Raw genomic sequence first — 27,645 nt, 5'->3', positions numbered from 1 at the left:
GATGCAGCAAGGATATGCATGCACGGGCATGTGGCCAGACCACATGACACCCGACTTCCATTTTTGTACCTACATTCTTCCATAAACCGGGCTAGGAACTTAGCTTGAATAAAGAGTTCCCACCATATGGAGAGGCTATGTAAAGGTAAGGAGTGACATCATAACTGGTCTTCACTCCCCTACAACTCAACAGCTGAAAGAACCTTATGGAGACACAGGACTTGGAATGGGAAAGTAGAACCCAAACTGCCAGGCAGACACATCCTGGACCTCAAGAATCTGCAAGTCTGCTTGCATTCTCAGACAAGGTGAGATATGGCTGATTCAAACCCTATCTAGCATACAGGTTGAACCTCCCTGCTCTAGTACATTCAGGACCTGACCAATCTCAAACCTGGGAAAAGTCAATGGCAGCCCCTCTGCTGATGTCAACTGCAGGGCTCTGCTTTGATGGAAGCAGAGGGGCCAACCTTAACAGAATATGGATGGGGGTAGCGCTCCAGGAAGATGTGTGGCAGCTCCAGAGCCATGCAACTGGGGATCTTTTCCCCATGAGTGCTCCAGCTCCTGAACACCCACAGATGACAGATGTGCCCAAAAAGGGAAATCCAAATCAGAAAGTTACAACATGAATTTGCCTTAGTTTTCGGTTTTGTTTACTTGGTAGTCTGCCTTGATCTGTTTGATCTCATTTGTAATCTCTCACAATTTATCTATGTGTAGTTAATAAATTTATTTTTTGTTTTATCTTAACTAGTAGTTTTTGAATAGAAGTGTCTGCGAGAATACCAGCTTGGTAAACTGGTAAATTTTGGTAACTGTTGAGAGAGGAGTGAATCAAATGAGTTTGCATTATACAGCTCCCGGAGTAGCACAAGATTGTACAATTCTGGGTTTATATACCAGAAGGGGAGCAAGGAAGGAAAAGGGGAGAACTGGCTGGTGCTCCATTGTAAACTGAGGAGTGGCTTTGGTAAAACAGTCAGACAACTCATTTGAGTGTGTAGTGCCACCTTCTGTCATGCTGGGTGATAGCAGGGCCAGCAAGGCTAGGCTGGGTACCGGCAACAGCACAGCCTGGGAAAGGCAAACCCAGCTAAAAGAAGAGGGGGCACAGAGGCTCCAACACCTTCCAGACAGAAATCCTCGCGGTGACAGCCCAACACACAGACTACTAAACTGTATTCTTTTTAGTTACTAATACCCATTAGTCTGTCGTGCATTCAGATCTCAGCAGAGATCACCAGCAAAGCACCTTCTCTTATGCACAAAACAAAGGGAGGATTGGAGAAGTACATAAAACAAGTCATGTTGGCAGCTGATAAGTGGGACAGCCCAAAACATTTTCTTTCCCTGACTTTGTCTGGGAACATACTCCTGGAGAGGATGGAGAATAACAGCTGTATGCAAGTGGACATGGCCAGATTAACTATTACTTCAATGCTCAAGTAAGGCAGCAGAGAAAGGAATAGTGATACTGAGCAGAAATGATTCAGAAGACATCTAAAGTGTTGACAGCTCTGACTGGCCACTGCTGTACAGAATTAACAAACACTAACTTACTCTTTCCACACACACCCTGGATCAACCACAGCTGGTGTCTTTTCAGTAGTCCACTGGAACTTCAGCATTTTAAAGCAGAGACACTGTAGTACGGTAGGTACATTTTGACTGACATCCCAGTAACATCAGGCAGCAACAAACCAATTAGTACATTAACAATATTAAAGCTATCTACTACGAATGGTCATTATGCTTACACAGAGGATTATACAACCCGTCTCATATCTCTTCACCCTCTCTCAAACCAGACAAAGTAGTTGACTTTAAATAACTTAATTCTCCATTGACAACAGGTTGCTCCACTTTCTAGATGTGTTATCTTCCCCATTTAAGAGTACAATCTGCCCATCATCATAGCAAATTACACCCAATTACCTCATTCAATTTATCCTACCTCCTTAGTGAGGCTGTCACAGTATAAACATGGAGCTAGCACGCAATTTTAAACTGGACTGCCAATATAAATAGTGCTTCAGCATCACAAGAGCAAATCAGCAAACTTAACAGAATACTACTGAATATGTCCAGATGAGCCATAGACAAACATTTCTATGCATCGCTAATGGCTATGCAAAAAATATGAAGTGTGCACATCATTTTTAGTCACCCAGAGGTGTGTAATGACATTTACTGAAAGGCTGATTGTTATTTTCAGGTTAAACAATTTGACTTAAAACTGTGGCAGCACACATATGAAAGACAAAGTACTTAGCAGTTTAAGTTGCATAATTTAATCAAATATATTTGGGATATTAACAAATCTACTACACACTAAATTCTGGTCTGCTCTCCATTTTCAGAGTATTCCAAGGACCATGTGATTTAGATCCAATGTAACGGGCCAAAAGACTCCTCTTTAATCATTGTTACATCACCAGGGAAGGTCAGTTGTTAAGTCTTCAGGCCACTAACTCCAGACCTTCCCTTACCTTTTTTTTTTTTTTTTTTTTTTTTTTTAGCATTGTGGATGTTCAAGAGAGCTATGCTCAGGCCAAGATGCTTGCCCGCCCTGCTTGTACATTTCTTCTTCGTAATACTTGTATTATTAAAGCTGTCTCCTTTAAAATTGATTTGGCTCTACTGCACAGTCTGTCAAACAAATCAATGATATGGAATCCAGAAAAGGTTTACACAAATAAGCACCTACTTCTTCCTAATAAGAAGCAGTCCTGCACCACCTTACAGACTAACACATTTATGAGGTCAGGGGCTTTCCTGGGTAACACTTATTTTCTTAGATAAGTGGTCTTACCCACAAAAGCTCGCCTTGACCCTTCAATGTGGCATAATGCCAAGTTCAAATTCAAAAGGTCGAATTAATGCTAGTGTGGAAACTGTGTTACTTTAAATCAATTTTATTGCCCTCCGGGGTAGCCCACAATGCCCAGAATGGGTACATTCTGTCTGCTTTCACCTCTGCTGCTCTCCCCAGGTATGCAAGAAGTAGGAAACAGGAAGCCCAGCAATTGAAATTTGTTTTCTTTCTGATCAGTGTGGTGATCACATTTAGCCGTGAAAGAGAGCACCGACCATGGAGTCATCAGGAGAGACAGGATCTCATTTCAGTTGGCAGGCTAGCCCCCCGCCCCACCACACCATGTAGCAGCTTGGCTTTGGGGACCAGACAGCAGCACAACAGCTTGTCCTGCCCTGCGTAGGATGAAGGCTTCTTCCCTGCACTGGATGTAGCAGGAAGGGCCAAGAAACTTCTTTTTTGTGCTTCACATTTGTATGGGGCAGCCCCCCCACCCCGCCAGGCGCCATATGGTTGGCAGTCTAACCCCCACCAGATCATGTGGCAACCCCCTCTCCGGCACCATGCGGCTGGTGGGCCAGTCCCCACCCCACCACACGGCAGCTGGGCTGTGAGGATCATGCTCACAGACACCGGAATGTCCTACCCTCTGCAGGGTGAAGGCTGCCTCCCTGCACAGGATTTATCAGGAAAGGCTGAGAAACTTCTTTTCTGCGCTTCACATATGTACGGGGCAGCTCCCCCACAGATGCCATGTGGCTGTTGGACTAGCTCCAGCTCCACCACACCCCGTGACTTTATAAAACGCACTTTTACGAAGTCGAATTTAATAAATTCAACTTTATTTCACAGTGTACACGTAGCCTGATATGCTTAACTATAGACACAACGCCATGATATGTGCTTCCTCGTATTGAAGTCTGACTCATTTTGCTGCTACAACAATTGCTGTGACTCAAGTCAGCCCCACAAATAGTTTTATATAACTGCAGATTTAAGAAAATATCCCTATTCTATAAAAAAAATGGTCTACACAAGAAGATTTTTTGACCAGCAATATTTAAAATCCATGAAGACTGAGGATGGTACTGCACCAAGAAAACCTTTTAACCAGTATTGTGATGGGGGGGGGGTTGTTTTGTTTTGTTTTTGATTTTTTTTTTTTTTGTTACAAAGAAGCAACCCTTGAAATGTGTTAAAAATAATCATAGGGACTGTGAAACAGCTTGAAATGGTCATTAAATAAACAGGATTCTTGCACCCATATCAAACATATAGCAGTGATACCCATATAATTAACTGCACTTCTATATGATAAATAGCATATGCTATTCATTTTGCCAGCTCTCTTATATTCTGCCCACTACTTCATCTTGGGATGAAGGAAGGACTACTATTATTATGTGTAGGGCTCTAGTAAATTCACTGCCATGAAAAATGAATCATGCACCGTGAAATCTGGTCTTCCCCCCGTGAAATTTGGCGTTGCGTGTGCCTTCAGCCTACGCTATACAGATTTCACAGAGAACAGTGTTTCTCTAATTAGGATTCTGATCCAAATGAGAGTTGCAAAGAAGCTGTAAGGTTATTTCAGAGGGGTTGCACTGCACTTCTTTCAGAGCCAGCCAGTCAGAGAGTAGCAGCTGTTGTCCAAGTTCTCAAATTTGAAGGCAAGACCCCACCAGCAGCAAAGAGGAGAAGGTGGCAACATCATATCTATGCTGCCTTTATTTATGCATTGCTGTTTCATATCTGGCAGCCGCTGATTGTCGGCCCAGTTCTACAAGGCAGCAGCACAGAAGTAAAGGTGGCAATACAATACTGCGCCATTCTTACTTCTGCCGGCAGCCGCTCTGCCTTCAGAGCTGGGCTCCTGGCTAGCAGCCACCACTCTCCACCTGCCCAGTTCTTAAGACAGTGCCACCGGCAGCAGCAGCAATGCAGAAGTAAGGGTACCAGACAGTACCACAAAGCTCCGTCCACAATAACTTTGCAACCCACCACTCCCACCACTGCTTTTTGGGTCAGAACACTTACAGTTACAACACAAAGTCCCTGGAACGCCAGACCCCACTTCTGACGCTTTTCAAATGACCCATTTTGCCCCTATCGTGCTTGATTCATCCTTACTACAAAAGCTGGCAAGGAGAACAGATTCAGCCAATCCCTCATTCCACTCTTCAAGCTTTCTTGTTGGCTGAGCCTGAGGCAGGGAGCTAAAAACAAACAAGAAGCAAGGCATCGCAGCAACACACTACCCTGGCCACGGAAAACAATCAGGCAAGTGATTGCAAGGGACTCCTTCTCAGCTCCGTTCTGGAAAGTCACGGCATATGTGATTTCTACCTGTCAGATTAAAAACAAGTCTAAACATTAGCTAAGCAAAGCCCCCCATAAAGCTAGTTGCGTGAATAATGAAACATTACTTCAATCAGACAAACAAATTACTTATGGTGAGTATAATCATTGGAGACCATCAATAAAAGCAGCTGTTTCAGCATCCTCAACAGTTTCTAACAATATTTTAAAAGAAAAGGAATATCCACTTTTGGTAACAGGGAACAATAGGGACAGAACACAAGGTACAGTAGTTTATCCAGACCCACCTAACTGAGTCAGCTATGGTACTTGACAATGTAGTTTCTCTTCCCCTTTGACATTGTTACTGCAGCTACTGCAAACTTGCCATCAGATTTTCACCAAAACTCTCAATAGTGGTGATTGATACATAGTGTCATTACAATAACCACCTGTTTGGAAAACTTTACCTGTATATACCTAAGTGCTTTAAGAAACCAACTACTCTGCAGTGCAATACTAGAGCTGGATTGGTGAGTACCTATATACTATTTTATACTTTATTAATTTTATTGTGTTCTAATTCCTTGAAAATGATACTGCTTTGGTAAAGTACAACTCAGTTAACCAGAATATTTGATTAATCAGCTCCCTGCATTTCCCCACCATGCCAGATAACACAGCTTTAACTATAACATTAAATAGAGTGCATGGGAGGGTGGGGGGGCAATTCAAGTGTTTTTCAGAACTGTCTCCACTTCAGAGAAATAATGTTAAGAATTTTCTGTCTCACCCTGTGTTGCTAGAACTATAGCAGTTCTTCAGTTGTTCTACCTCCTCCTGTCTTCAGTATTATATTTATACAGAGCTGTAACAGGTCTGTCAGACAGGACCAAAAAAAAAAAAAAAGATCAACCCTGCACTGAGGGATTAAGGTGCCAAGTGTCAGCTTGGGAATCCTTGTATTCTGTAAACTAGTCCAAGTATTTTCTCCTTGTATTAGCTCCTTTATTTACATCTGCAATCATGTTTTCTATGGCATCCAGAGCCAAATCTAAGGCAGATATTATCATGCACCTATAACCATAGGACTACCACTTTATTTTTCTGATGCAGTACTGCAGCTATAAATCTGTATTAGAGATACTGATTTCTCTATGAATTTGTTTGCCCTCTCCCTAAAGCTTCTAAATTTCCAGTTTACTCATGCTGATGATCTCTCTCATCAGACGGCCTCTACTTAAACCACATCAAATGTATTTCCTTTGTCTCTAATTTGCACCAGATAAATCTATCTCAGGGTAACATTCTCTGCCATTTATGTCACCCAAAAACAAAAGTCTACCCTTCTAATTTGGTCTGTTTTGTCACAGCCAGTACTACAATAAAGGTTAGGCTGACCAAACTATGATGTGCACAGAAGTGAAAAAGCCATAACCCGAAGCTCTGTAGTAAAGCTAACCTAAACCCAGGATACGCAGCACTTCTGTTGAATTGATTCCACTTCTAGTGAACATGAATTAACTTCTGTGACGAGAGAACCCCTCCTGTTGCTGTAGTGCCTGCATTGAAGTATTGCAGCTGTCGTATAAACCATTTCTCATCCAGGGGTCAGTGGGGGCACACTGAGGTCTTCCAGAGGGGTACATCAACTCACGTAGATATTTGCCTAGTTTTACAACAGACTACAATACTAGTGTTCTTAGAATCAGCACAGTCTAAAAGTTCATTCGGACACTGACTTGTTGCTACTGAGTCATATGCCTTACGCTGAAATGTAAATACAATATTTCTATTCCAATTAATTTATTTCATAATAAGATGGTAGAAAGTCAGAAAGTTTTAGCAGTAGTCTTCTGTGATATTTTGCATATTTCTGTAAATAAGTGGCTTTTAAGTGAGGTGTAACTTGGTGGGATGCAAAACAAATGTGACTCCTGAAAAGGGCACAGTAATCTGGAAAGGCTGAATGGCACTTGTTTCAAGACCTCTGATTACGTTAGGACCATGTCTCTCAATGGATGATGTGCTTCCCCTTAAGGGTACATGACAGAAGCATGGGGGTACTTTTTTCTGAAAAAGGGGCACTTTATAAAAAAAAAGGTTGACGAACACTGGGGTCGATATAGTTGTGCCACTAGGTCCTTTAAACCTGGCAAAATTCCTTGGCTACTGCCCCCATCCCTAGCTGTAGTTTTGATTCAAATTAGAATTCTGTCTCTATGTGTATGTGAAAGTTGTAGCTCAAATTTCAAGGAATTAGGATATGCATCTCAATAGCAAGATCCTCAATACACTCATCCCTCGCTTTACGGGCACAATTGGTTCCCAACTTCCTACTCGTAGGCAAAAACTCATAAAAGGGACGCTATATTCCTATTAAATTACATGTAAAAGTCTCTGATTAGTTCCTAGGGCTCCTAACTCGGAGAAGGAGTGGCAGCAGGTGGCACCGCTTTTGAAAGGTTAGTGAACCTTGGGTTGGGGAGGGTTAAAGGCTGGGGGGCAGTTTGGGGCTGTGAGTGGGAGAGAGGGTTAAAATCTGGGGGCGGGTTGGGGGTTCAGGCTGCCGTGGTTTGGGGACATCTGGGCTGCGCGGGTCAGCCGGCAGGGGGCGTCTGGGTGTGGGCTGGTAAGGGGGTCCGGCTGTCATGGTTTGGGGCCGTGGGGGTTACAGATGGTGGCCAGGGGTCTGGCTGCAGGAGGTACAGGCAAAGGTGGCGGGGGGGTTGGCCACAGGGGTTACACGCGCTGGGGGTGGAGTCTGGCTGCAGGGGGTAGAGGTGGCCACAGAGCGGTCTGACAGGGGGTACAGGTGGAGGCGGGGGTGGTCTGGCCACGGGGAGGGTACAGGCAGCAGGAAGGATCTGGCCGCAAGGCTGTGGGGTTACAGGTGGCAGCAGGGTCTCACCATGGGGGCAGCAGGAGAGTCGGGCTGCAGAGCATACAGGTGGCCGCGAGGTCAGGCTGCGGGGCCCGCCGGGGGGGGGGGGGGGTCAGGCTGCAGGCCCGCCAAGGGTAGACATGATGGGGGGGTGGGGGCGGTCAGGCTGTGGGGCCAGTAAGGAGATCTGGCTGCTGTGGTTTAGGGCTGCAGGTGGGGAGGGAGGAGGGAGTGTCAAGCAGTGGGACGGTCTGACCACGGGGCCGGCAGCAGCATGAGGCTGCCACGGTTTGGGGCTGCGGGGCCGCAGGCAGTGCAGACAGCAGTGGGGTGTCAGGTTGCGGGGCGAGCATGGGGTCAGGCTGCAGTGGGTTGGGGCTGGTGGGGGGCAGACTAAGGGGGTTGAAGCCGCGGGAAGCGGGGTAGAGGCTCGTATGAGCAGGGGAAGTTCACTCATAGTGTGAACTAGGGTGGGTAAGTGTGTCCCTCATTTAAGCGAGTACGCGTAAATGAAGTACTCGGTTAACGAGGGATGAGTGTAATGCATTTTTACAGTATTTTCTATTTACTTGGTTCTTTGGCAGGACAGCTACAGTCAAAAAAGGTGATAGGGAGCACTGAGATTATTGTGTGTAACAGAACTGTTACACTCTTATTCTCACTCTCTTACAGATGTGTTTATACTTACAAGCATTAAACAGGATCAAAGCTGTTTTATTTTTGCAGCAGCTGATCAAGTACAGAACATCAGTAAGAAGTAACTGGTAATGGAATGTGACGTATCTGGGTTATCTTACAATGCTTATTTCTGTATCTGTGCACAGAAGCTTGCACGCAAAAATACAGGTGCAAAGATGCACAAACAGGAGATCTGTTGACTTTTTTCAATGTAGAGTTCACACATGCATGGTAAACTGTACGCCCCTTGTTACCAGTACCTCTATACAAACCCAAAAGAAGACTTCAGTATTACTGCAGACTTATCTATAGCACAGTGGTTCTCAAACACCGGTCCACAGACCAGGAGTGGGGTCCGGAACTGCCCTCCAGGTGGGCTGAGGGCTCATCCCTCTTCTCCCCACAGCATGAAGCCTGTGCTGCCATTCCAGCCCTGCAGCCTCCCTTGTGAGGTTGGAGCACCAGCATCTAGCTTCCCCCTGCACCAGGAGAGTGGTGGAGGGAGGGGGTAGCCATGAGCCTCACAGGCAAGGAGCCCCCCCCGCACGCCCTCTCTCCCTCCCAGCCCACTCCTACGCACTCTTCATCCCCACCCAAACCCCACCTCTTCCAGCCCACTCTTGCAACAGCTGCCCTGGACAGCCCCTACTACCCTCAATCAACTCCTGCACCCAATCTCACATCCAGACCCTGACCCCCCAGCTCCCTCCTGCACCTTCAGCCCCACCTCCAGCCTGCTCCTGTACCCGAACTGCCTCCCTGGAACCACATCACCTAATCCACTCCTGCACCCTACCTCCCATCCTGACCTCCCATTCTCACCCCTCATACCCAGACCCCGCACCCCCATCCCTATCCCACTCCCCAGCAGCATGCTCCCACACATGGAACTCCCCATTCTGGCCCAACCCTAAAGCATAGGTGGGCCCACAAAATTTACGATCTCTGGTTCCCTAGAAGAGTTAATCTGACCTGTGGGAAATCCTGAACTTGGGTTGTCCCTCCAGCTCTGCTGCCAGTGGAGCTGGAGCATGAGGGGAAAGAGGTGCTTCAATCAGGGGGAATATCAGAAAGGACCGGTGTTTTTGCTTGGACGGTGTTTTTTTGCTTCTCACCTTTGTATGGCTCTCAATTTATTTTTCAAAAAAGGATCCCCATCCATGCCACAAATAAAGACAATGTGTTTTAAACATGTTAATTTATTTAAAACAAGGTTTGATAAGCTAACATAATATACACCATAAGAGCTAATGAAATGCCTCCTTAGCTGCGTATTTTTAATACTCCAGTGACCTAATATGAATAATTTACTATTTAAGGTATTTAGAGACACGCAAATGTATTGTGTCATTTTGGGCAGTTGGCTGGTCGTCCACGGAAAGGTTTGTGTTTAGCAGGATTGGGCCATGGATCCAAATGTTTGAGAACCACTGGCATAGAGGAATTTTTCAAAAAAATTGCTTGTATAGCACATAGCTGTCATGGTACCATATGACAAACTTGAACTGTAAATCTTTGAATTTCCAAGGACATACTGTTATTTCTGTGACATCTGTTGAGGAAAAAATTATACTTTACCTTGCTGCTAGTTGCAATCCTCTACTACATATGAAAAATGTAAACCATAATCCACATTCCTTGTATGCAACATAGAAAAGATGAAAAACAACAAAAGATCTATTGCAGGTCCATTAAGTAAAAGAAAATGTATCCATTTGTGTTTCACTAGCACTCAGACTTAAAAGAAGCCAAGTACTTTTTCCTACTTCTTTCATATGCCTCCACTTACCCTGAATATTACGTAAACTGTTACGTAAGTTTCAACCAACTGGTACTCATTTCATACTAAGCTGGTTACAAACCTGTACAAATGACTATCATTTTAAAAAACCTCAAAGGATTGTGCACATTTTTAAGTTACCAAAATGAAGACTGAGAAACTAGATCACTGCAGCAGAAAACCACCTACATACTGCTGCTATAAAACTTCTGTAAATGGAGAAATTGCTATTAAGACTTATAGAGTTCCACATTTAAGCCAAAATGAGATTTTTAAAATACGTTTTATAATGGAACAGAAGATACTCTGGAGCACAGAATGCCCTGTATATTAAAACCTCCCATATATCACTTTATAATCGAATCTGTTAAATTATGAAGGTTCTAACAGTTTTCAAAGAACTTTTGATCACAAATTCCTTAGTTTTAGACTTGATGACACGCCCCCATTAAAAGAACCACACTATTATGTCAGGAAACATCACTGTAACGTTAGAAAGCATCTTGCAACCTAAACAACTCTCCCCTCCCATTTTCCTTGCTCTCAACTTGCTGAAGCTTTGCTTTTTAGAGCTCAAATTATCTTTGTTTAGGTCTGATTAGACTCATAGGTCTTGCTTTAAAGAAAATCCTTTGCATAATGTAAATGTGTTCATGAACACAGTTTACTTATTGGTGAGACAAGGGGATAGAGAGATATGCACAGCACACAACAGAAGTAGGTGTTCTTAGCTCAGGTTTCATTTAGTCACCTTGTACACCAGGATCCCAGTTGCCTTCAGGAGTAGTCAGACACCAGAGGCAACCTTTGGGCCCAAGACTTCCTTCCACGCCTTCCTAACAACTAATTCAGCCTGACTTCAAAAAAAAAAATCACAGCATGAGTGGTCTGCAGTGTCTCTTCCTGTCTCCATAACACTGCTTCAGGGCTAACTTCATTCTTGCTCTTTCCCTCTCCTTCTAAATTGCTGTCCGACAGCCCAACTGCCCAGGGATTCGCAGTGAGGGCCCCACAGACACAGGATTTATCAACTTCCAGAATTGGAATGTCAGCATGTCATAAACCACATCATAGGTAAAGGCTAGAAGGTCAGGGTAATTCTTATTGGTCCCTTCCCGCTTTTAGAGAGATGGGGGGCTTGGGTTTCTGGGGAGGAGGAGGAAGACAACGACAATGAAGAGAAAGGAGAAAATCCCATCAGCCAGCAGGATGAGGAAGTAAAATTACACTCCTGGTTTTAAACAGCCAACTTGGGCATCATGTTCTTGATAAAGATACTTTGCAGCTAATTTGGAACTTGAATGGGCGCAGAGAGTAGAGATTGCCCCACATGCCGGAGCATAGCAGAATTCCATTTGGAGGCAAGCCTCCCAACTCCCACAGGAACACTGAATGCAAAAATCCCCACCCCTTCCCAACTACATTCCCCTCCCTCGGCAGCTCGCTCTCCCCCAGTCTCACAGAGGCAGAGGGCTGGGGTGTGAGAGCGGGTGAAGGCTCTGGCTGAAGAGTGCAGACTGAAGTGGAGCCACGGATGAGGGGTTCAGCGAGGCTTGTGGGAGGGACTCTGAGTTGAGGAGAGCTTCAGAGCTTACCTTGGGTGGCTCCTGGTCAGCAGTACAGTGGGGATAAGGCAGGCTCCCTGTCTGTCCTGGACCTCGAAAGCAGCCGGCAGGTCCAGCTCCTAGGTGGGAGAGATGGCGCAGGAAGCTCTGGATACTGCCTCTCCCTCACAGGCACCATCATTCATTGGTCACGCCTTAACCAGGGCAGGGCCTACCAGGAAGGCCACGGCCATACAAAGCTTTCTAGTAAGTGACCGGGGGAGCTTGGCAAACAGGAGCAGCTTATAGGAAGTTTCATGTGGGAATTTAAAGGGAGCTAGATAAGGATGACATTCTTTAAAACTTCTTTTAAACTAAACTAAAACAAAATCTACCTCATTTAAATAAAAAACCCTACCAAGAATCTAATTGTCTGTAGAAGAGAATACAGGCAGAAGCCCAGCAGCAGGGTGGGGGTTATCCTGTTTATTGCACCCAATGTCGCATGCCTGATTACCTGCTCTACGGACAGGTGGCATACATGTGTGTTCGATGCAAGGAGCTCCTGGCCCTCAGCAGACCACATAGAGGCTTTTGCAGGCAGAGGTAGTGGAATGGGAGGAGCTGAGGAAGGCAGAGAGGTATGTAGATTAGGCTTTCTGGGACACTGTAGAACTATCCCACCTCTATTTAGAGGGGCACTGTGACGTTGTGGAGAGTGACAGACTCAGAGAAGAACATTCAACTGGAGCAGAAGGAAACGATCCCATAGTTGGGACCTCCTTCCAGATGGTGATGTGGTAACCACTCACATTGAGGATACTGCTCTGCGGGGTGAGGGGGAACACCAGTCATTAGGAAAAGGATGGTGCTAATGAAGAGGGATTCAATCATTAGAAACAGACAGCTGGGTTTGATCCATACAGTGACTTGCCTGCCCGGTGCAAAGGTTGCAGATCTCTCAAGACATCTAGCTAGACTTATGTCTATTGCTGAGGAGAAGCCAGTGCTTGTGGCAGATGTAGGTATCAGTGACATAGGAACAAGTAGGAGAGATGTCCTGGGGGCCAAATTTAGGCTGCTAGGAAAGAGATTGAAGTCCAGGACCTCTATGGTGACATTCTCAGAAATGCTTCCAGTTCCACGTGCAGGGCCAGGTAGGCAGGCAGAACTTTAGAGTCCCAATGCATGGATGAGACAATGGTGTAGGAAGGAGGTGTTTAGATTCAACAGGAACTGGGGAAACTTTTATGAAAGAGAACACCTATACAAGGATGGGCTCCATCTAAACCCAACAAGGAACCAGACTGCTGGCACTTAGCATTAAGCAAGCTGTAGAGCAGTTTTTAAACTAAGGGCTGAGGGAAAAACTGGTGGGTGCAGAGGAGCACATTGATCAGACCAGACAGAGATCTTTTAGAGAAGCTTTTAATAGAGATTCTCTATGTTCTAGTAAGGAGGAGGGCAGAGAAGATAAAGTATGCGTAAAACCAGATGAGAAACAATCAAATGAAAAAGCCTAACATCAGACCTTCTGTGGCAGCTAGGGCTGACAATGTCTCCACTTATTATGGGCACACCAAACCACTGTTTTGGCATATTGTCCCTCAACACAGACTTTACCAGTCGGAGGATAGTCCAGCTGGCTTTTAATGTCTCAAGGAATAACTGACAAAGTACTAAACTCTTCAGTCCACTCAGCAGATTAGCCTAGAACAGACATATCCCTTTAAGCCAAACCTTGCGTCCAGTCCTTTAGCTGACTTTCCCTTCATAACTACCTTATAGCAGCCAACCATTAGAGTTGACCTGATTCTCACGAACCTTAAAATGAAACAATATTATTTTGCTGCCACAAAGTTCTTTACTATACCGTTACACTTAGCTCAGTAGTTATTTGCTGTTGCAAACAGAGGAAAAATTACAGCACAGAAAGTGTTTATTATTTTTACTGGTTATCTATACTCTCAAATTGGATTTCCTGGTTCCCACCCTGAGACTTTTTTGTGGTACTACTCTTATTATGGGAGCTGCTCCCTCTCCTTGAATGACAGGCCTCCTAATCACTTAGCTATCTCTTGTTTTGATCTACACTGTGCCATGACAGAGCTAAGGTAAAACAGTGAAACTGGTAAGTCAGACCTGCCTCCTGCCCCCTCAATCCAAAAGAGCTGAGCAAGCAATCCTAGCATGCTGGGCTCAACCAGCTAGCACTGACAAGCAGCTGCATGTAATAAACTGCTCTCCCATCTCAGATCCATGAGAATAGAGCTGAGAGTTTGTTGTTTAGCTTCCTCCTCCCACTCAACATTGTGCCAGGAGTGCATTGAGAGCAGGGTGGGGTTTCTCTTTTCTTTAACCAGAGTTTCACTAGTGATTTACCTGGACCTCTAGCTAAGTGATAACTGCACCCTTTACCTACTGACAATGATGTATTTCTAGAGAACAGCAACAGAACAGCATGTGTGACTTTTAAGCAGCTTCAGCCCCATGATAGCAAAACAATCAATGTTATGGAAACCCACCTGAACTTTTACTTCTTCTGACTTCTTGTGGTCTGAATCTTTATCTTATTTTGTTTAAATCGATACAATCAATCAGCCACTAATCTGATTCTGAATATGAATCACATATGCCCTGTCAAATGCTTCTTAGGGCATGAAAAAGCCTCTTCCATTTGTTCAATCCAATTGCCTGGCACATACTGCTTACCTCATTACTAATAAAGCATATCAACAATATCTTCGTGCCTTAAGATCAACTAGTTACATTTAAAATGCATTAGTAAATTAAAATATCATTAAATATTTATAAGACATGTACCAAGACCAGTTCCATTACAGCAAGTTTACTCTTTCTACACCTTCTTTGGACACCTGTCAATTACTTCTCTGGGTGAGACATAAAAATCAAAGCACTGCGCAATCATAATCAAAGATCACATGACACTTTACACAAAAAGGGAAGCATCAGAGAGGTAGCTGTGTTAGTCTGTAGCTTTGAGAACATGAAGTCTTGTGGCACCTTATAGACTAACAGATATTTTGGAGCATAAGCTTTCGTGGGCAAAGACACGCTTCATCAGATGCGTAAGTGGGGGAGTGGTTTCAGAGGTGTATTTAAAGAGTGGGGTCCCAGTAAGAGGGAGGGCCAGAGTGGTATTTAAATACCCCTCTGAAACCACCCCCTCACTCATGCATCTGATGAAGCGGGTCTTTGCCCACGAAAGCTTATGCTCCAAAATATCTGTTAGTCTGATTCTTAGTACCTGGGCTTCAGTATAATTCAAGTCAGAGAAACTCTGTGAAAGAGCATGGATTCTCCTGATGTGATACTCTTTGCAGTATCAGTACCCTAGTTTGAAATTTGGCAGCATTTAGGGATTGCTTTCCTTTTTGTAACAACAAGAAGTCTTGTGGCACCTTATAGACTATCTGGAATACCTCATGCAGTTTTAAGACAAAGCATTCATAATTTTCTGTTCTAACCTGTTGTGTGGTGTTACAGTATTCAAATAATGAGTCACTGATTAAGCACACAAATGGCAGATGAAGTAATTCACAATTTAGAGAGCTTCTGGTATATTTCTGCATAGATTTATAGAAAAATTTATATAACCTCATCTAAGTCATTATCACCCTGCTACTGGCCTTGTGATTGAGTGCTTTAATTTATATTTACCACCTCTGCGTAATTAATACCACATACTCACCTACATTACTTCTCTAATGCATTTCAGGACACATTTTGCATGAAAGATGCTGAATGGAAAAAGTCATACTGCAAAATGAGATTTAGTAGACAAATGCTACAGTATGTCAGTATAATTACCAGATCTCTCAAAAAACTGGAAGTACAAATTCCATCATCTAAAATTTCCACAGAGACACTGGTATTCCTAGGATTTCCTATAGAATTTAAATTTTGGGATTTTTTTGTTTAAAGAAAGGCTTTTAGCCAAGATAAAATATTAGATATAAATCACCTTTTCAATATGAATCAATGCAGCCCTGTTGTCTTACTGGTTACATCTTCACAAACAATGAGTCATGATTACAAACTGTATTCAAACTCCAAAAGTGGTCTTGAACACAGCCAGCAAAGGTGGACACAGCCAAACACTGGACAAAACTGCTCTCCTAGTATAATTTAAGACACTAGGATGTTACAATTTTTTTTTTTTTTTTTTTACACAGATACTTTAGAGTCTTGGAGGACAGTTTTAAAGTGTCTAGCTGCATCCATATTTGCTAATGTGTGCAAAACCATTCAGTAGAGCTGCAGTGTCCAACACATTCCCCACCCACCCCAAGTGGCGAACACGACACTGAAGTCTGGTGATCAATTCTGTAACCGCGTACAGCTCTTGAAGCCTTTAAGTGAGGCTCCTCCAAGCCACACACATGCGTTTCATCCACCCGCCCGTGTACACACCCCACCACTTGGTGGGACAAGCATGTGGTGGCAGCAATGGTGGCTTGGGCCCTGGTGTGGTTCCTGCCTGCATGGTCACACCTTGGGCTGTGGCTCAGGCCCCAGCACAGCTCCTGCCAGCACAGCTTGCTTGGGTCCCAATGTGACTCCTGAGGCAGTGGCCACAGCTTCGGTGAGTCACCACATTCAGTTTGGGGGGGTGGCACTGTTGGAGTCGGGAGGGGGGAGTTGGGGTGCCTGCCTGGTTCTAGAGGAGGGAGAAGACATTGTTGGGGGTTGCCTGAGTCTGAGGGAGGGGCAGGTCATTGTTAGAGTGGGGGAGGGTGCTGTGGTGATTACAGAAGAATGACAACCACAAGTGTGGCGATCCTTCAATTACTATTGGACGCCATGGCAGTAGAGCATGAGGCCACTTTTCCTCACACCCTAGCTTCCAAACCAATATCACCTACAAAAAGACTCCCACAAACTTTTCTACATACACCCCTTCATCAGATTCCTCAGGAAGCATAACTAAACTTCCAGGAACAGGTCTATGGTGTAGAATGTTGTGGTAGGGTATGCACCACTGCAGGAAACTGGAGGACAATAATGTTAAGGGGTTTATCTTCCAATTTATTTACCTTTGTGATTTGGCATCTTGTAGGTTCCGAGTGTATCTACCCTAACTTCTTGCCTATAATGAATTCTGTGTATTCTTCATTTAGATTTTTATAATACTCCAGTCAGGCTGGGAACTTGGATAGCAGGAGAAGAATTTTCTCCATTAGTAGCTGTGCAGAAAACCGTTGGGCACCCACAGCTGCACAGGGAACCTCTCTGTCATGTGATAAAGTAACAGGAAAAGTAGCTGCTGAGAAGGAAGTTAGTGTGCACCCAGGCTCCATCAGATCTGCTTGCTCTTTTGTGTGAAATTTCAATAATAATGCAAACAAGTCTAAATCCAGTAAAAAAGAAAAAACCTATTCACGATCTACACACAGCCTCCACCTCCCACCAAGTTTTGTGAAGCTGAACAATATCTTGTTTTGTAAAGAAAATAATCAACAATGAAAGGTCAAACTGCCATGGAAAAAATTCAGCTAGAGCCAATTTAAAAAGTTCTATTAAAAATTTATGAAGAGAAATCGGACAAGAGCTTCAGGGAAAATTCAAAGGACTTAAAATGTTACACCAATGGGTCATCTACTTTTACAGAAAGAACAAACAACAAAACGCAGGAATTTATTAAACCTTTTAAGGCCGTTCTTGAATGTAACCCTAACCATGGACGCCCTGCCATTGGCAGCCTTGTAGCAAACATGCCTATTTGGCAAGGGGATAGGACTGCATAGATAGTTGAATACTCCACACTCAAAACATTGATGTAGCATGTAGAAGTCAATTTTACAAATGCCTCTGTGTTTATTTTTAAGACTAAAAATATGTTAAAGACCCAAAAACACAGAACACCACTCATGAAAACAAGATGAACAGGAATGAAACTGAACCCTGAAATGTATGACAGAATGTATTTGGATATTGGCATAGAAAGTACACTTATTAAGTTTGCAGATGATACCAAGCCAGGAGGGGTTGCAGCTGCTTTGGAGGAAAGGGTCAACATTCAAAATGATCTGGACAAATTGGAGAAATGGTCTGAAGTAAACAGGATGAAGTTTAATAAAGACAAATGCAAAGTGCTCCACTTGGGAAGAAACAATCAGTTTCACACACGCAGAATGGGGAGAGACCGCCTTGGAATGACTACAGCAGAAAGGGATCTAGGGGTCATAGTGGACCACAAGTTAAATATGAGTCAACAGTGCTGTTGCAAAAAAAGCAAACATGATTCTGGGATGCATTAACAGGTGTGTTGTGAACAAGACATGAGAAGTCATTCTTCCACTCTACTCTTTGCTAGTTAGGCTTCAGTTGGAGTATTGTGTTCGGTTCTGGGTGCTGCATTTCAAGGAAGATGTGGAGAAATTGGAAAAGGTCCAAAAAGGAGCAACAAGAATGATCAAAGGTCTGGAGAACATGACCTACGAAGAAAGGCTGAAAGAACTGGGTTTGTTTAGTTTGGGAAAAAGAAGATTAAGGGGGCACATGATGGCGGTTTTCAGGTCTCTGAAAGGGCACCATAAGGAGGAAGGAGAAAGCTTGTTCCTCTTGGCCTCTGAGGATAGAACAAGAAGCAATGGGCTTGAACTGCAGCAAAGGAGGTTTAGGTTGGGCATTAGGCAAAAGTTCCTAACTGTCAGGGTGGTCAAACACTGAAATAAATTGCCTAGGGAGGTTGTGGAATCTCCATCTCCGGAGATATTTAAGAACAGGTTAGATAGATGTTGATCAGGGATGGTCTAGACAGGACTGGGTCCTGCCATGAGGGCAAGGGGCAGGTCTCAATGACCTCTCAAGTTCCCTTCCAGTCCTAGCATTCTATGATTAACTAAGCAAGTAATTATGGACAATATTAAAATCACCACGTCAAAGCAATTTTCTGCTGTTTGGTTTTCATACAAAGGTCAAGCAGAAGCACTCTCGAAGACAAGGAGCTATGCCTAACTATATATTGCCTGTTACAAATATTAGTGTGTTAATACTGCTGAATTTACACAATATGTTTAAATGACTACAGTAAACTCTTTCATAACTGGTATTCTATCCTCACAACTCTAAAATAACCAGCATTTCAACAACAAGTAAATTTTAGTTAGGTTTTCCATAAATACAATACAGTCAAAGTAAATACAAATAAATACAGCAAATACAGCATAGTTTATAGTGTAATATACTACCGTTGGTGGTAAATGAAGTACTTGGTATATATTTTTGTTTCTTAATACCAAATCTTGCTTTTCTGTAGTGTTATGCATTACTTGGTACACCTCTCCATTATCCAGAATATTTGAATACCAGCAACCTTGTGGTCCCAGGGCTGCCAAATATGAAAGAGTTTACAATTAAAACCCACTAAGATAAGGTTAATATGATTTATCCCTCTGTGCTACTTTTAATCGCCTTTTTAAGAAATGATTAAAATTAAGAAGCTTTTCCTTTTCATCCCACTCACACCCTCCTACTACCAATTCTGTCGGCTTTAATCCTCCTCCCACAGATGTCAAAACAGGACATACATATTAAAACTACTCACTGCCAAAATCTGTTAGTCTAGCATCCCATTGTTATTGTAATGCTGGCACAATAATGATATTAAAATATGTCATAGTTCATGCAGCTACTCAACACAAGAACTACTTGCTCCACAGATTGTGTTCTCTCACCATAGAGAATTACATCTTAAATATTCTTAAAAGGTGAAGTTTTGAAACCAAATAAGTGCTTGGTCTTTAATCGGCAGTAAAAAGGTCATTACCTTGGCCATCCTGCTGCCTGGCACTTACTTGAAGTGATCAGACAGGAGTTCAGCCTTTAAATGGACATGGATATGGGAACATCTCTCTTAACCCTCTCTTTTCCCTCTGCTCACTTTTGGAAGAAACTCAAATTTTACTAAAATTAAGATGCAAAAATTACTGCTAATTGATATGATCTATAAAGTAACCAGTGAATGCACAACACAAATTTCAAGGGAGTGTCAATAAGCATCAAAACTGTTTTGAAGTACTTTCAGGAATTTGTCATAATAAGAATTCTTTGATAAAAACTTTTGATTAATTTCTCAAACAAAAAATGTATAATGAAATTCAGGTACAACAAAAAAAAGGGACTTTCCTTGAATATGTCAAAGGCATCAAACTTCACAGACTGAATTAGAATAAAAAAAAAAAGACACCTGACATAGTACACCATTTAAAAACTTATCGCAAGTAATGGTATGTCTACACTGAGAATACTGCAGATCTTCAATAGGCACATTACTTAAGTCAACAGGAAAGGTTCTATGGCTGGTGTAGGTAATGCACCTCCCCAAGGATGGAAGCTAGACTGACAAAAACACTTCCGTCTGTCTGTAACCAAACTGAATCCCCCTGCTCGACGACATCTTGCCCCTCTTAGGTGCCTCTGAGCACAAAGCACAAGGAAACAGCACCATCTTAGAAGGTTTGGAAACACAGATGTGCTGTCTCATCACGACCCTGGACGAAAGAACACAGAGAAGAGGGCTAACGGTCCAGCCGATGATCACAGGGCCTCAAACTGCCCTGGGCAGGTACTGATAATTGATATGCCCACACATTGTCTCAGAAGAGGAATCTCCCACCCATACAAAAAGAGTGTTCTGTGTTCATGATTTAGTTAGCTCTATCTTACAAATGTAAATTAAGTTGCAACTCCCTTGTAAGAACTGGCGTCACAAAGATGAACCAGTACAACTGGTACCTTTAGATAAGGAAGAGTGTATGTGACCCAAGGGGTATAAAGAAGGGCCTGGCAACCCACTCTAACTGAGCTCCAATTACCTATACCTGCCGGTCAGGTAAGGTCTTTGCCTCCCGAGGTCCCAGGAGACGTCCTCCTCATATTGTTCTTCCTGAGGGATTCAGTGAACGACGTTGGCTATGCCGGAGTCGAAGGACGTAGGGGTGAGAATTATACCTGCAATGTATTTTGTGCACATTTCATAGTAACAGCTCTTTAGGCTGAGGTGTCTGGTCCTCAAATGGGTAACTTTTCACTTGTAATCTAATTGGCATATCATATGTATCATCCTACTAGTGGTTAAGAAGATAGAGCGATAACCTTGTAACCATTAAGATTCTTGTTTCTGCTTTTAGTAAATAGCAACCATTTAAGCTTTCGGCCTGACTCCCTCCAGTTACTGTAACCCGGCCGAACACAAACAAAGAACCTTAGCCGTTTGGCTATATCAGCCTGGTCAGTGGTAAGGTGCAGTAAAAGCTGAGCGCTGAGTTGTGTCGCCTCCATGGGACAGACTCCTGGGGCACCCGTCGGCCTCCCTGGCTGCCTACTGCGAAAGGACCGTCTGTCCTAGCAGTTAAAGACTCGGGTGGAATAAGCTCTCTGCACCAACATTTGGGGCACCCATCAGCCACACTGGCTGCCCGCTGCGAAGGGACTGCTGGTTCTAGCAGTTAAAGACTCGGATGTAATTAGGCTCACAGACCACTCATTACTCGGCCATCAGCTAACATTACCCTATGGGTTAGGTCAACATTTCTACATCTCTCAGGGCGGTGGATTTTTCACACCCTTGAAATATGCAGCTACGCCAGTATAAGTTCCCAGTGTTAAATCAGTCCTCAGACACTACAAGAGTGGACAACAGGTTTTTTCCAAGACTAATGCTATGAAATGTACCAGTGCAGACACAAGTCTCATTATCAGTACAGTATGCGCATTCTGGTAGCAACTCTGATGCATTAAGCACTGGCCACATGAATAGGAAGATACAACCCCAACCTCAGAACCTGCAACAGCAAACTACAGTACACCCTCACTATCAAGCCCTTCATATAGAATGAATCCAGTCCAAGTCCCACTTTGAGCCATGATGGAGGCTTGCAGGTCCTCCAGGCCCCACCAGAGCTGCAGGGTTGGAGGAACTGTTGCCTTTCCTCCTCTTGCCCCGGTAGGTCTCTTTCACTATAATAAACCCTTGGCTATAAGCAACAAATGGCTTGTACCAGGAAGGGTTTGTCAGAGTGTATTCTACTCACACACATAAAATTCAGTTTTCCAGTACTAAGGCCTGAATAACTGACACGCCACTGGCTGGATAATTTTTCAGCAGCATCACGGCACAAGTGCTCTTGAGACAGAATTTAAAGGAGAGTGGAGCCATCTTATAGATCAGCTCAGGCAGCAAGTTCCATGTGCAAAGGATGGAATAAAAGAAAGCACAAAGACACGTGTGATGTAAACACACAAATCAGGTTTCAAGGCTGTCGTCTAATCATCGCCATTCAGGGATGCTTCTGTTTGTACTACTATTATTATTACTAAAAAGGTCCTTCCTTGGGCTGCTGCCAACCCCAAACCATTGAGACTGGCAAGTGACAAGCTATGGGTAAAATCTTTAGTCATCTAGATGATTTATGCTCCTAAATCTGATTTAGGTGCTTAAAAGCTTAACTCCCAATGAGCAAATTTCAGAGTAAAATTTTCAAAAGCATAAAAGCACAGAAGGAACTCTCTACAAGGAAATGTCTTATCAGATACACCTTGCTGCACGGACTCATTTATTCTGGTACAAGTAGTTTTTTTCAATTTAACTTAAGCTCCATTTCAAGCAACAAACTAAACTGAAAAAAGCCATTGTTATCCCACAATTAGTGTCCACAAAGGGAGGTCAGACAAGGACAACCACATTCATGTGAAGTCAAACTTTAGATTATGCTGACAAACTTTCCCTGGAGATAAAGCCAATGGGTAAAATTTTAAACATTATTTAGGGTATGTCTACACAGCCCACAGATGCAAACCTCTCGGGCCAGGTGGAGACAACCCAGCTAATGTGGCTTGTGGCACTCCAAAAATAGCTACACAGATGCAACTGTGAAATTGTTGCTCTGACTAGAGCACCAAACCCAGCCACAACTTCAAAGTCCTGGCTCCTGTGCTGGTTTTTAAAGGGCTAGTACAAGCCAAGATGGTCCACCCTGATGGGACTGCTGGGATCTGCACACAGGAATTCAGGGGCTTAAATTTAATTGATAAATCCTAACGTCAAGAGAAAAAAAAAACCTTTTGTTAGAGAACAACAAGAAGTCCTGTGGCACCTTATAGACTAACAGATATTTTGGAGCATAAGCTTTTGTGGGCAAAGATCACGAACACTTACGCTCTAAAATATATTAGTCCATAAGGTACCACAGGACTTCTTGTCATTCTCGAAAATACAGACCAACACAGCCACCCCCTCTGATACTTTTTGTTAGAACAACAAGAAGTCCTGGGGCACCTTATAGACTAGCAGATATTTTGGAGCATAAGCTGATGAAGCGGGTCTTTGCCCACAAAAGCTTATGCTCCAAAATATCTGTCAGTCTCTTAGGTGCCCCAGGACTTCTTGTTGTTCTCTACAATACAGACTAGAGCGGCTACCTCTGTGATCCTTTTTTGTTAGCTAAGACATGGGAACAGGGAAGGAAACCCTGGCAAGGAGAGGCCAGTGGGGAGTTTCGAAATGTGCTGGCAACCTGAGACAAAGTCTGCACCCCCTGGCACAAATGAAAGCTGGGAACTGCCTCCTCTTCCCTATGGCGAACTAAGCACATACACTTTCCCTGCAGCAGCCAAAGCCTCAGCACGCCGAGGCTGATCCGTTGCTGCAAAGGGGGCGTTTGCAGGGGGCCGCTGGAGGAGGGGTGCAGCCTTGGGGCTCAGGGATGCCGGAAAATCTCCCCCTCCTGGCCGGGGAGCCGCTGCGCCCGGATTATAGTGGTATGGGGGCACCCGGCGCCGGCAGGGCCCCTGCCCTGGGCGTTCCCAGTCCACGCTAGTGCGATTCTCCGGAGCCAGAGCTCGACTACCCCCAACGGGACCGGGCTACGTGGACGCCGGGCGAGCAGCCCAGCACTGCAGCAGTAGCGCCGCCTGCAGGGGGAGCCGGCGCCGCCGCGCCTTCGCTCCCGGCGACTCTGACCCGGAGCGGAGCTCAGCGCGCATCCTCCGCGCGGCTCCTCCCCAGACAAAGCAGCCCCCGCCGTGGGCAGGGGGAGCCCGGCGCTGGGGAGCGGGGCAGCTCGGCGGCGCTGCTCCGGGGCCCGTCGCGGGGGGGGACGGGGGCGCCCGGCGGCGAACAAGCCCGGCTGGGGGGGGGGCCGGCAAGGGGAGCCCGCGAGCGGGAGCCCCGGTGAGGGGCGGCGGACGAGCCCGGCTGAGGATCGGGGGCACAAGCGAAGTCCGGTGCGGAAGGAAGGGGGGGCGGCGGCTCCTACCTCTCCCGCGGCTGCCGCCTAGTCCCGGGGCTGCAGCCGGAACGCGCCGCCTCCTGCCGCCGCGGCTCCAACTCGCACTCCGCGGGGCGGATCAAGTTCCACCAGCCCGAGCGCCGCCTCCTGCCCCGCTCGCACACGCGGGGCTCCCTGGGGCCCTGCGCCGCGGCGGCCAGCGCCACCTGCCGACCCAGGCGAGAGGCTGCAGCTCGGGCTCCCTCCTCCCCCGGGCGGCGCGGTGACTCCTCCGGGTCGGCGGCGCTGCCCACAACCCGCGTTCCGCGCCAGCCGCCGCGTGGGCACGGGGGCGGGGTCCGGCTTTCGGGCTGGGATCCTTGCTCAGCGCGGCCACCGCCTGCCCCAGTGACCCTGGGCGAGTCGCCCCTGGCCTAGTGCTCGTGGGACTCCGAACTGATCGCATCGCTGCCAAGACGTCGAGGGAGGATGATTAATTCGCTGTATGAGGAAAAACTGGAGGTGACCCCCCACCATCCCGTGCAAAAACACCGGCAAGTTGTCAGCAGTTACCTTCCTGAGCTGTGCGGCTGCGATTGCGCATTTCTGTTCAGGATTGTGCCTTTAAGAAACTCAGAGTTCAAACAACAGGCATTATTGAAAATAATGGGGGGGCAGTCTCACCAGTGGCAGCAGGAGCTATATACACAGGTTGAACTTATCCAGCACCCTTGGGACCTGACTGGTGCCGGACGAGAGGAGGTCAGTTTTGGCTAGCACATTACTAACACTTCTGTTGCTCACTGGGCTCTTAGACGACGTTAAAGGGTTAATTGCAGCTAAATACCACAGAACAGTGAGTGCCAGAACTGGTGGAGAGAGAGAATTACAGATTAGAGAGGTTCAATCTATATCTCACAACTCACACTGCTGGGAAACATTGAGAAGGTATGACCCTCACAACTATTAAACCAGGCTTTTCTCTTAAACAGATGGTTCTACGCTGTCATAGTCCCATGTTTTCTCCTAAAGTCTGTTCTTTTGAATAAGCCTGGCTTGGTGTGGGTGTGTCTAGAAGTCTTAAACCAAATTTACAGAATTGTATAATCTTAGCATAAACCTACATCTTCCTTTGGCTCATGTGGCTATAAACCTTCATAGCAAAGGTTTAATAGTCCTGCTTAATTCAATTTAACAGTTACATGGTACATAACTGGGATTTCACAGCAGCTTTTCACCACCAAAAGAAAAAGAAAACATTATGCATTCAGGTCTATTGTATTACCTCTGGGGCCCAATCCTGCAAATATTACCAAGAACAGTCGCTGCTGTATTGATTCATCTCATTGATTGAGGCATGTGTTTTCAAAGAGGGTTACATCTCCAGCTGGGCCCAGAATTAAATATAATTCACGAAGGATTTGGCATTCAGTCTGTTCTTTAACTAATGAAAAGGATTTAATTGCCTTCACAGAATCCTTTTGCTCTGGAGACTTACACATTTGTCTGTACACACAAAAGAATTTGTAGTTTTCTTGGAGTTAAAGCCGCAGGTTACTTAAGCTATACCATAGTGTGTGGGATAGCAAACTGCATTCTTGGGCTGAATCCAGGACATGGGGACTTATTGTACAGCAGTCTGCTCCAGGAGACAGATAGGAATACTGTCCACATCCCCACTTTATCTCATCTAATGCCTTTTCATTCAACTGGATAACCTTTCTGAGTCTTGTTTTCAATGCCTCTATGGCCCTTACGGAGTAGTAGAAATAATGTTTTCATGGCACAAAGAAACCACTTTGTTAGCAACACCGCCAAGTTTCCTTGCATCCGGGTGAATTTCAACCATTAGACATTAAGGAAGGTCTGTGTGTAGTAACTTAATATTTTAGCAGCCTCTTACTCATGTCAATAGGCCCAGCCGCATCCTTGCTGAAGCAAGGCATTATGTTGTGGGACATGTGTCCCATTTATGACTGCTAGAAGCAAATATCAGGAAACTGGGGCTGTGTCTAAACTGCGGGACACTGTCAGCAAAATATATGCAAATCATGCACTGCAATTTGCGAATCTTTTGTTCACAGTCCTGTCGGGAGAGGCTCTCCCACATATAGCCCAGCCACACATGGTCAACTGTTGGGAAAAGCCCCTCTGCTAGGATATCCCTTCTGCCTCATGGCACGAGGTGTACAAGGGTTGTTGGCAGAATGCGTCCACTTTTCTGAGAGCAGTCTTGGAAAAGTAGACGCACTGTTTGGACCTGGCAGACAGGTCTCTCGGAAAAAGTCTGCAGTCTAGACATAGCCTAGATGGGAAGGGCTTGGAGTTGCTAAACTTGGGATTTTTTTCCCACAAGTGTCTGGCTGGTGTTTCTTGCTGACATGCTCAGAGTCTAACTAATATCCATATTTGGGATTTGGAAGGAGTTTCTGCTCATGTCACACTGGCAGAGACTTTTATCTGCAGCATTGGACTGGTTTGAACTAGAGTTAATAGTGAAGTCTGTCAGCTGAAATCTTTACATCATGATTTGAGGATTTCAGGAACTCAGCCTGAGGTCAGAGCCGTCTCATTCATTGGATGGTTTGGGGCAGCGATCTTGGGCCCCTAGCTTTGGAGGGCCCTGCAATATTACAGGGGAAGGGGTTGTCTCCACACTCACCAGGAGCAGCAGGAACTGCAAGAAGCAGGACAAGCCAGCCCCATCCTGCTCCACTCCACCATCTCCCAGCTGGGTTGCCTTGTTTCATGGAGGCTGCAGTAAGCAGGGTGACCTGCCCACAGACCACTCAGCTCCTCAGAGTGACACAACTGGGAGCTGGGCTTGGGGAAGCAGACAGGGCTGGCACGCTCCACTTCCCACCACAACCATGAGTGAGTGGGGAGGATCCCCCAGTCCTGCTGCTGGCACCAGCCCCACCCCACCCTACCCTCCAGCATGTTGCTCAGGTCAGAGAGCTTGGGGGAAGGCATGCAATGGGGGTGGAAGATGCCGAAGGAGGAACAGATGGGATGATGGCAGGGCTGGCGGCGGGAGGAGGGGGTGTCATCTTGGGCCTCTCACTCCCTTATGGATGGCCCTGCCAGAGGTTATGGATGTATCTGAGGAATGAATGAAGTTTTGGAGCCTGCACTGTGCAAGAGATGAGGTTTGTTGATATTCTGATACTTCTCTAGCTGACTTCTGACGAAAGTTAGACAGGCAAGCCTACAAATCAGAAGTTATAAGCAAGAATAAGACCCCGCTCTGTCAAGCATTAACACAGCCTCCTCCTTCTAGGGAAGGGTGGAACTACAATTCAAGATACTGCATTGTACAAAATTGAGATTCTCAGACCTGGCTTCTGCCAACCCCACAGCTGGTCAATTATTTTATTTTTAAAAAGAAAATTAAGAATCAAGTATTCCAC

General features: G+C 45.2%; 1 protein-coding gene across 1 annotated transcript in view; it reads right to left on the bottom strand.

Annotated features, from left to right (window-relative positions):
* Positions 1 to 24,407, bottom strand: part of PXYLP1 (2-phosphoxylose phosphatase 1) — a 124,659-nt gene extending 100,252 nt beyond the window's left edge. The window contains exon 1 of the mRNA XM_075004205.1: positions 24,284 to 24,407. The gene's annotated coding sequence lies outside the window, so the exon portion shown is untranslated. The remainder of the gene's footprint in view (positions 1 to 24,283) is intronic.
* Between the last annotated feature and the right edge of the window lie 3,238 nt (positions 24,408 to 27,645).

Source organism: Carettochelys insculpta, chromosome 10 (assembly GCF_033958435.1).
Source record: "Carettochelys insculpta isolate YL-2023 chromosome 10, ASM3395843v1, whole genome shotgun sequence".
Taxonomy (NCBI): Eukaryota; Metazoa; Chordata; order Testudines; family Carettochelyidae; genus Carettochelys; species Carettochelys insculpta.
The sequence above is the reverse complement of the archived record's forward strand: the minus strand, read 5'-3'. Positions and strand labels throughout refer to the sequence as shown.